General features: G+C 35.6%; 1 protein-coding gene and 1 long non-coding RNA gene across 3 annotated transcripts in view; one reads left to right on the top strand and one right to left on the bottom strand.

Moving 5' to 3' along the window:
• Positions 1–2,505: 2,505 nt before the first annotated feature.
• LOC309478083 lies at positions 2,506–4,236 on the bottom strand. Its single transcript, XR_014198816.1, has 4 exons — positions 3,986–4,236; positions 3,308–3,372; positions 2,985–3,049; positions 2,506–2,719 (listed from the first exon to the last, which is right to left on the bottom strand). It is a non-coding gene; the product is annotated as an uncharacterized lncRNA (long non-coding RNA).
• A 1,468-nt stretch (positions 4,237–5,704) lies between these two features.
• The window catches only part of kif4 (kinesin family member 4), a 125,022-nt gene continuing 119,510 nt past the window's right edge, over positions 5,705–11,216 (top strand). For both annotated transcript variants that reach the window (XM_082141210.1, XM_082141211.1), the window contains exon 1: positions 5,705–5,960. The gene's annotated coding sequence lies outside the window, so the exon portion shown is untranslated. The remainder of the gene's footprint in view (positions 5,961–11,216) is intronic.

The following is an 11,216-nucleotide window of genomic DNA, read 5'->3' as shown; positions in this document are numbered from 1 at the left end:
TATGATACAGCTGCAAATAAGTATTTGAACACCTGTCTATCAGCTAGAATTCTGACCCTCAAAGACCTGTTAGTCTGCCTTTAAAATGTCCACCTCCACTCCATTTATTATCCTAAATTAGATGCACCTGTTTGAGGTTGTTAGCTGCATAAAGACACCTGTCCACCCCATACAATCAGTAAGAATCCAACTACTAACATGGCCAAGACCAAAGAGCTGTCCAGACACTAGAGACAAAATTGTACACCTCCACAAGGCTGGAAAGGGCTATGGGGAAATTGCCAAGCAGCTTGGTGAAAAAAGGTCCACTGTTGGAGCAATCATTAGAAAATGGAAGAAGCAAAACATGACTGTCAATCTCCCTCGAACTGGGGCTCCATGCAAGATCTCACCTCGTGGGGTCTCAATGATCCTAAGAAAGGTGAGAAATCAGCCCAGAACTACACGGGAGGAGCTGGTCAATGACCTGAAAAGAGCTGGGACCACCGTTTCCAAGGTTACTGTTGGTAATACACTAAGACGTCATGGTTTGAAATCAGGCATGGCACGGAAGGTTCCCCTGCTTAAACCAGCACGTGTCAAGGCCCGTCTTAAGTTTGCCAATGACCATTTGGATGATCCAGAGGAGTCATGGGAGAAAGTCATGAGGTCAGATGAGACCAAAATAGAAGGTCATAATTTGGTCATAATTCCACTAAACGTGTTTGGAGGAAGAAGAATGATGAGTACCATCCCAAGAACACCATCCCTACTGTGAAGCATGGGGGTGGTAGCATCATGCTTTGGGGGTGTTTTTCTGCACATGTGACAGGGCGACTGCACTGTATTAAGGAGAGGATGACCGGGGCCATGTATTGTGAGATTTTGGGGAACAACCTCCTTCCCTCAGTTAGAGCATTAAAGATGGGTCGAGGCTGGGTCTTCCAACATGACAATGACCCGAAGCACACAGCCAGGATAACCAAGGAGTGGCTCTGTAAGAAGCATATCAAGGTTCTGGCGTGGCCTAGCCAGTCTCCAGACCTAAACCCAATAGAGAATCTTTGGAGGGAGCTCAAACTCCGTGTTTCTCAGCGACAGCCCAGAAACCTGACTGATCTAGAGAAGATCTGTGTGGAGGAGTGGGCCAAAATCCCTCCTGCAGTGTGTGCAAACCTGGTGAAAAACTACAGGAAAGGTTTGACCTCTGTAATTGCAAACAAAGGCTACTGTACCAAATATTAACATTGATTTTCTCAGGTGTTCAAATACTTATTTGCAGCTGTATCATACAAATAAATAGTTAAAAAAATCATACATTGTGATTTCTGGATTTTTTTTTTTAGATTATGTCTCTCACAGTGGACATGCACCTACGATGACAATTTCAGACCCCTCCATGATTTCTAAGTGGGAGAACTTGCAAAATAGCAGGGTGTTCAAATACTTATTTTCCTCACTGTATATATATATATATATATATATATATATATATATATATATATATATATACTGTGTGTGTATGTATATATATATATATATATATATATATATATATATATACTGTGTGTGTGTGTGTGTGTGTGTATATATATATATATATATATACTGTGTGTGTATGTATATATATATATATATATATATATATATATATATATATATATACTGTGTGTGTGTGTGTGTGTGTGTATATATATATATATATATATACTGTGTGTGTGTGTGTATATATATATATATATATATATATATATATATATATATATATATATGCATATTAGTTAGTCAGCTTTTAAACAATGATGGAATTTTTTAATACATTTAAAATACCATTAGACCTAAGAATTTTGTTGTTATAATGGATGCAATCCAACGAAAAGTATTGATCCTTCTGAGAAATACACCACAAGAGAAAGATCTAAATTTTACAGATATCAAGGGTAAAATAAAATACAAAATAGTCTCAAATAACTACATTAGAAATAAACTTAAAGTCCCCTGTAGTCAAAAATGGTATCCCTTAAAACTCATCTTTGATCACCAAAATGACATATTGAAAAAAAAAAAAAAGTCCAGTGAAAAAAATTTCTTCATGCCTTAAAATAGCTTGAATGTAACTATACACCCTTGCTTCATTTAGTAAATAAAAATTAGCCCCCTCCACTTTGAACATCAGAACATCAAAGGCATAGGCTTAGTAATATACATCAGTACATAATCCAGCCACTATATTGCTAAATGTACACTGTAAAAAATTTAACGTAAAATCAACAGTAACTTACTGGCAACAAATATCCAGCAAGCTTCAGTATTTTATTCCACGGTAAAATTACTGTAAATCTGACAACAGTACTTCACAGCATACCGTATAATAACTTACAGCATTTTTATACTGTAAAATTAATTACAGTGCTTGTTTTTGCACTGTATTTTAAAATACTGTAAAGTTACTATGCAGTATAATTGATTATGGTATTTTTATATACACAACATATAACCAACTACAATCTGTTACACTTAAAAAAAGAATGAAAGCTAAAGTTGTGTATGCAAAAAATATTTCACACAGTTACATTACTGATTTTTAGATGTTACGTCAATTATGACAACACACAGAAGTCAGTTTAAAATTCTTTATTAAAATTTAATTCATTAAACTAGAAACACTTCAGACTTGGCAGGGCCAAGCAAAGAGCAAAACTCATCCTCAGCACGCTGCAATCTCGAACAACTGTACACGCTGAAAGAAATGAACAACATATTCAACACTGCACAGACGTACACAGAGAGATTACTTTTATGAATTTTAGTGCATTATTCAATAACTGAAAATGACTTACCTCTGTTTTTAATGAAGGAGTAAAACTCATCCTCAGCACACTGCAATCTCGAACAACTGTACATGCTGAAAGAAATGAAAAACATATTCAACACTGCACAGACGTACACAGAGAGATTACTTTTATGAATTTTAGTGCATTATTCAATAACTGAAAATGACTTACCTCTGTTTTTAATGAAGGAGCAAAACTCATCCTCAGCACACTGCAATCTCGAACAACTGTACACGCTGAAAGAAATGAAAAACATATTCAACACTGCACAGACGTACACAGAGAGATTACTTATGAATTTTAGTGCCTTATTCAATAACTGAAAATGACTTACCTCTGTTTTTAATGAAGCAAAACTCATCCTCAGCACACTGCAATCTCGAACAACTGTACACGCTGAAAGAAATGAAAAACATATTCAACACTGCATAGACGTACACAGAGAGATTACTTATGAATTTTAGTGCATTATTCAATAACTGAAAATGACTTACCTCTGTTTTTAATGAAGGAGCAAAACTCATCCTCAGCACACTGCAATCTCGAACAACTGTACATGCTGAAAGAAATGAAAAACATATTCAACACTGCATAGACGTACACAGAGAGATTACTTATTTGAATTTTAGTGCCTTATTCAATAACTGAAATGCCGAGACGCGAGAATTCATTGGGCGGGACTTTCTCTGCCTGTGTATTCACTTTAAATGTGCATCGTACTGACGTTATAAAATGTATAATATGACTAATAACACTGTGGTTGTCCATTCAATTAGTGTAGAACATAACTTACCGGTAGGGTTATGTTATAACGTTATATGTTAACATGTTGTATGAGGCCTCGATCGCGACAGGCAACACACACACGGTGTAACGTTAACGTTAAGTTACACACAAGTGTTCAGAAACAAGAACATTTCGATTACTTTGTTCTAAACTTGAAAATAATAACTGACATTAACATCAAACCTTGTGATAACTAGTATTTGGCTAACGTTAACTGGCTAGAATGTTCGCGTTAAAAAGCTAACGTTACCTTAACTTTACCTTTCAAACTCACCACGATTAGGATACTTAACAGTTAATGGTAAAACGAATATCTTCACATTTGTAGTGGTGGAACATTTAGAAATACAAATTTTTAAGATTTTGAATACAATTTTACATCTTACCTGGCTAGTTCTTGCTGGTTCTGCGTGCTCCGTCCTCGAAGTCAGTCAGGATGAAATGGAAAATTCGAGTTTGACGGCTGACGGTTAGATGATTGGTTGCCAGGTGTATATCCCGTGCGATTCGCTCTTTATGTAATTAAGTGTGTAAATCTAAAGCAAAATAATAATAATAATAATAATAATAATAAATCATGGAAATCGATTTCTATCTATTTTATATTGCCTATATTATTGATCACTGGATGGGACTACATCTCCCATTCAAACATTTTAGGCTTGAGATTAGTTGGATTTGTGACCAAATCTGGCAACCATAAAGAAAAAAAAGAAGAAAAAACACTCAAGCAAACTTAAACTTTTTTTTAACTATATTCTAAATGCCTTAATATATGGGTTACCTTATGAAACGATGTATTATAAAATTCCTAAGCTGAAATAACCTCAATAAACCAAAAAATGTCCTCTGTCGGGCTTGTCTGTTGGAATATACTGTCATCAATTTAACAGGAGTATAAGAATTACTGTAATTATTTTCTTCCCCCCCACCAAAGAAAAGCATAAATTGACAGCAACTTTCCTGTAAATAGTTATACGGTGACAAAGCTGGAAATACAGCAAAAATCATGTAAAAGCTATAAAATTGACAGCAACTTACTGTAAACTGTTTCTACAGTAAACTTTCACTGAAAATACAGCAATAATACTGTGAAAACAACAGAAATCATTTACACCTGATTTTTTTTATATCAACAGAAAATATACCGGGATAACCTGGCTTCTCTTGAGACTCCGCTGCTTCGCAGCATATGCTAAAGCCCACCTGAAAATTGACATAATTGGTTACAAAGTAGTTTGTGATGTCAGAGAGTCTTTGGTTCACTGGACTTTTAAGGAGCAAATACTCAGCAATGGTGCTGACTTATGAATTTGCACATGATTTGTCTTAACATTGTAAGCAGGTATAATGTTGCATAAAGTGGCATCCTTTTCCTTTTGTCTATTATAATTTTGTTATTGTCCTCTGGCACTGTTTTCATTATTTTACTATTTTACTTAAGTTAATTTTTTATTTGTACTTTTGAATGAATATGTCTCATTGTATTGTTCTCGTTTATGGCATTATTAAAAAAAAACTTTACAATGGCAAAAAATAAATAGCCTACAAATACAAATAGGGCAACAGTATCTTATTATTGCACTGATTGGCTATTAGATGTGAGCAGACAAACAGCGACCATAAATGTAAAGAAATGAAGTTTTTAGAATTTCCTAAAAAGCAACCATATTTTAATTTTTTAGACCTAAACTCGCTTATACTCTATGGACTCAACCCTGACCACTGCTTTACTGAGAAAAGAACTACAGTCCCATGAAGCATTGCGAACAGCATAATCGAATTTTTCGCAGTGCTTCGTGTGAGTGGGCGGAGTTAAAGAGCTACTTTGGGCGCGTGTTGCTTTTTTCGACTCTGATTGGTGTCATTTTCTGTTCAACGTCATGGCTCATGGGTAATGTAGTTTTCATCAGGAATTCCGCTGTTAAACACGACTGTTTTAAAAGTAGGCTGAAATAATGCGGGCTGGCGGCTTTAGTAGGTCTGTATTTTAAAGGTTTATAAGTTATAGTTCAAAATCAATAGAGTAGAGTAGAGTTTTTACGACTGTCTATGGGCGGAGCTGAACTGATCAACCTCTAACGTTACGTAATAACGGCAGAGGCGGAGCAGGTTATTTGAAAGTGGCGGGCAGGGTCTTTCTTCAGAGATGCTAACACTCTGCTCGAATTTGAATGGCAGAAACTGTTAAGGGCGTCTGTCTTTACAAAGGATAACGGTATCCCGTGAGGGCGATTAAGATTACCATTTTTCTTGTTTTATTTGAAACTGTTGTCAAGTTTGTGTAAAAAGGAACGTTTTCTACGCTTTAGCTGCTACTCTTCGAGCCCGCTAACAACAGACTACGTTACAGGGCGGAAGGTAAGTTAATGACATGCGTTTTAAACGTCCCGGTTTGTTGTATCAGCTCCTTATTTTGTTCGTGTGTTGTTTAGTTCAAATGTATTTTATTTTTATATGTAGAAAGTGTGTATAAATATACACGATAATGGCTTTAAGTGTAACTTAGGCTAGTTCAGGACTTAGGCCTGTTGGATAAACCATAATCTAACAAGTTAGTCATTCATTTGTTTTTTATTGAAGACTGATTTTGAGTTTAAGCAGGAATTCTGATTGTCTTTAAAAGGTCTTAAAGTATTAATTAACCCGTCCACAAATGAAAGCCTTAAAAATGTGTTAAATAATAAAGAGCAGAAAGACTTTTATAAAGTGATGACATCAAATGTTTGCAAAAATGCCTTGTTTTGTAATTATAAATAAGTATCTATAAACATAGGCCTACTTAAATCAAGATGCATTTACTTGAGATGCAAAATAAAATTATGTAGTCTTGTTTTCTGAGAAATTGAACAAAATTTAAGTGAGTTTACACTTAAAACTAAAACCAATATCTATCAATTGGGTATGAAAACTGGTTTCCCCTTTTTTTCTGAGCCCATTTACTTCATTTCTATAAATTTCACAGAAAACAAGACTCCTCTTAAATCATTTTGCTTCTCAATGTATCTAGTTTTAAGAATGTTTAGACAATTGCTGGAAAACAAAGACAAAAAAAAAAAAATTAAGTAAAAGCTATATCCATATTCCAGTTAGTTATATATTCATAGTTCAGAGCAGAGATATTCAAGTTTTAAGCTTTTTGTTTGTTTTGTTAAAATAATAACATTTAATAAAAATAAAAAATGGAGATTGGTAGGAGGTTATATTTTGAAACTTTGAAGTGTTGCTAATGAAACTCATTGTGTGCTCCCTAGACATAAATAGAACATATTGACTTGTGTTCCCTTCTCATTAGTCCTTTTTGTTTTCGTTACTTGGTCTTGAAAAGGTCTTTTAAAAAGTCTTAAATCTACTATTATAAAACCTGCAGAAACCTTGTTTTAGTCAGTTGCATTCAAGGGTGAATGACGGATAAGGATTTAAAATGTGAAGAAAAATTAAATTGGCAAAAAATTAAAATTATAGGACTTTCTATACTTATTAGAGTGCTGTGTATGTAATGCAATGATATTTACACATTTCAAGAATGTAATCATTTTTTTTGGTGAATCAGATCTTTTCCCCATGAAAATGTCATTCCTGGGTAACGTAATGAATTTTTAAATTAACTATATTTCTACCATTGTTGGCATATACAAATGTACTGATCTCCATATTTGGAGACAATTAGTGCTCGGAAAACTACATTTTAATCACAATTAATATAATCAATTTGGGATTTCATATAGACACGGGCTCATATTTGGCTGCTGATAACTCAAAATTCATAAAAAAAAAAAACCTGGAAAATGTTGAAAAATGTTTTCCAATAAAGTAAATAAAACTTGTTTTATCATTAACTCAACAAAAAACTGAGTTGTGTAATCTAACACACAAATATGGGTTAAAATAATTGCCCGTGTCATTGTTAGCCAGAATGACATACTGTTAGCCGGAAGGACATTCTGCAATATTTTTCAGGATTACCATAAAAACCATCCTCAGTATCATTTTTCTTTCCAACACTCAAACTTGAAACAAAGTAAGAGACACTGACACATTTTTAATGATTTAAAAATCTGTAAAATTATAGCAAATCTGTAAAATTATAATGCTAAATAAACAATGGCCAAGGCCATAGTCCAACACATTATACAGCTAAAACATTTAGGGCCCTATTTTAAACGCGTAGTAACTTTGTGGGCGGATCTTGCGGATCCCGACGCAAATCTAAAATGTGTTGGTCTGAAGTAGCTTCATTATTCATAGGTGTGGTTTGGGCGTAACGTGAAATAAACCAATCAGAGCTTCATCTTACATTCCCTTTAAGAGCAGGCGCGCTTGTTCCATGGCGAATTGCTATTATAATGGCGGATTTGCCAGATGCACGCCAGGAGCGGTTCACAGCCGAGGAGACCGAGGCTATGCCTATTTTTTCACATCTATGAACTAGTGTTGTCAAAAATATCGATATTTCGATAAATATCGATACTGAAATATCTGAACGGTATACTAATTTCCTGAAGTATCGATACTAGCCGAGCTGTCACTTTCACTTCTCTCCAAAGGCGCGTTGATAAACACCACACGCGCACTAGTCTCATTCGCTCTGGTTAAATAGCAAAAGTGAAGTGAATGGGGCCGATCACACTTGACGCGTTTTTTGCAGTGAGAGGCGCCTATTTTCAATTGGTTTCCAGCGAGCGTTCTGCGCGCTGTTTATGTGCCTGCTGCGCCTCGCGGGCCTTCCGTTTTAATGATGAAAGCTAGTTGCTTGAACGCCCGGAGAGTGCGATGATGGAGGATAAACTTGTGGTGCTCTCGCGGGTTACCAGGAGCTTAACGACTTCACGAACCGTAACTACCACAATTAGGGATGCACCGAAATGAAAATTCTTGGCCGAAACCGAAAACCGAAAAAGAGGAAACTAAGGCCGAAAACCGAAACACCGAAATAAATTATGCCAATTATTAGTACCATTGCATTTATGGCTATGACTGTGTACTAACTTTACTATAATCAAGGCATTGCATAAATTAATATTAAAGTTTCAAAGAATAAATCAATTAAAATTTTATGCAAATATTTATTTAGCACATTGCAAAGTATAAAATTAAATGTTTAACTTGACCCCACTCATGTGTACATTAGATAATAATGTAAAAGCCTACTGGCCTGCAGAAAGGTTTAAAAATGAAATGTTCTCTCATAAAAACAAAGTGCATTTAGGTCAATACTGCCATAGCCCATAATAATATCTGCAGCTATATGCTCATGGACGTGAGTTGCAAAAACCATAAACCGCTAAGGTAAACAAACACACCTCTGTAGAGGTCGACCGATAGTGGATTTTACCGATAACGATAGCTAGGTTGGGCCATACTTGCCGATAACCGATTAATCCACCGATAGTTTTTCAAATTGATTCTGGATAAAAAAAAAACATAACACTCCAAGTAAAACAGTGCTGAACTTTATTATAAAAATAATAAAACTGTATTGAACCATGAAAACATGCTAAATGAAATAAATGTATAAATATGAATAAATATTGAAGTCAATAAAAGACATTCATTCAAACTGAAACAAAAAGTAATACTCTAAATAACAAATAAAACCAGTAACATTAAAATGTAACTGTTTAACTGTTCTTTTTCAACTTTTTCAACTGTTCTTTTTCAACTTAATGAATAAAAAAGTAACAAAATTTGATCGGTAAAATATTTGAGCAATACAATTGCACCTTGATCATTCATGTTAGTTTGATAGTGCATTAACTATGGTTAACAAATAAAAACCTTAATTTAAATTTATATATTGTACTTAATATAAATTAGTACATGTTAATTAACAAATAATGAACAATACTTATACAGCAGTTATTAACCTTAGTTAATGTTACATATGGAATTTTACTGTAAGTGTTATCATTTCATATAAATCCAAACAGTCATGCTTAAAGATGGCCAACTTTAAATATCTACAACGCCAGAGCATTGAAATGACATAAATATTACATGTAGTCTCACACTTTTGCTTCTATTTTATAAACACTTGATGATTATCTAATCAAAATAACAAAATATGTTTTAAAGTGATGATGAAAAAATAACCAAAATCTAATGCTTTTCTGATTTGTTTATATCTTTCTGTCGGCTGTATGAACATATCAGTTTGCTATCTTACGTCTCTAGCTTTAAATATGCAACTTCTCTGCATATTTAATGCATAAAAGTGACCAGCTGGATATAACCTAATGCAAATAGATGGTAACAATTGTGACATTAAACATTCGGGTCGGACGTTTATTTTTGTCAGTGTTTTAACCGCTTGAGGTACTAGCGTCCTCTCAGCCTCGAAGGCAAACAAACATACTGTTGTGCTGTTCTTTCTCTACTAATGCAGCATTTAGTCAACAAATTAATCACTTTATAATGATATGAAAAAATGTAGTGTATACATAGGCTACCTTTTAGCTGTCGGTGCTTTAAACACGCATCTGATGTCAGCGCTCTCCACGCAGCGTGTGCTCTCAGTGCAGCACGCAGAATCACGTGTCGAAATAAACAACACGAGGCATCAGCGATAGTTTTTATTACACCTCTAGAGGCCGCTCTTGTACTGCATGATGCCAGCAGACCCTTCTCAGCTCTCTCTTACTGTGTAATGAATGACAGCGCGAGCTTCTCAGCCGCTCCAGCAACGGACGCAACCAGGAAAAACTATCGTTATGTATTTTTGCCGATAACGATAGTTCCACCAATCAACTATCGGTGCCGATTAAAGCGGCAAAACCGATGAATCGGTCGACCTCTACACCTCTGATAAATGTCGGCTGCTCTGCACACACACGCAAGGTCTCTCGCTCCCTCTGCCGCGCGCGCGCTACGTATGCGCGCTCATGCTCGCTCGCGATTCCGGTAGATTTAAACTAATTTGCGGGCATCAGGGAGCCGCTATCAATACGCGGGAGACTCCTGGAACTTCCGGAAGACTTGGGACGTCTGTGTTTTAAAAATCGCTGTCCGTGGGTCACTCTCAGATATATTGAAATACGTCCACACCGCAGATATGTTGCTTCAGACAAGCACGTGCAGGTCGCGGTATCTGCTGTTTGCGTCATCACAACATTTCGGCCGTATTGTTTCGGTGATAAAAGTCTTTCGGCCGAAAACCGAAAATGCACTTTTGGGCCATTTTCGGCCGAAAATTTTCGGTGGCCGAATATTCGGTGCATCCCTAACCACAATGTTAACAGAAAGTAAAAAAAGTTAATAAAAGGCTGATTTGACGTTTACTTGACTGACAGGACAGCTGTTTCAGTGGTTGCCGAGCAACATAACAAACGCAGCGCACTGCTCGTTCTGTGTGATGAGTGCTGTGTGCCTCGCGTTTTCGAACCTGAAAAACGCGTTAGTGTGATCGGGGCCTAATATAGCTAAGCACCTGAAAGACCGACACCGGGATCTATATAAATAATTTCGAGAGGTTGGTAACTCTTCTCATTTTAACATTTCTGAAACATTAACCAAGATGGCCTAGTATTGTTGTTGATATGAGTGTGTGTTGTCTCGTTTTGACCGTAATTCTTAAAGTTAATGTAATCTGACTGAGAAATCTTAGACAAGTAACGTTAA

This window comes from Leuciscus leuciscus, assembly GCF_965113295.1.
Source record: "Leuciscus leuciscus genome assembly, chromosome: 16".
In the NCBI taxonomy this organism is placed as follows: domain Eukaryota; kingdom Metazoa; phylum Chordata; class Actinopteri; order Cypriniformes; family Leuciscidae; genus Leuciscus; species Leuciscus leuciscus.
The sequence above is the reverse complement of the archived record's forward strand: the minus strand, read 5'-3'. Positions and strand labels throughout refer to the sequence as shown.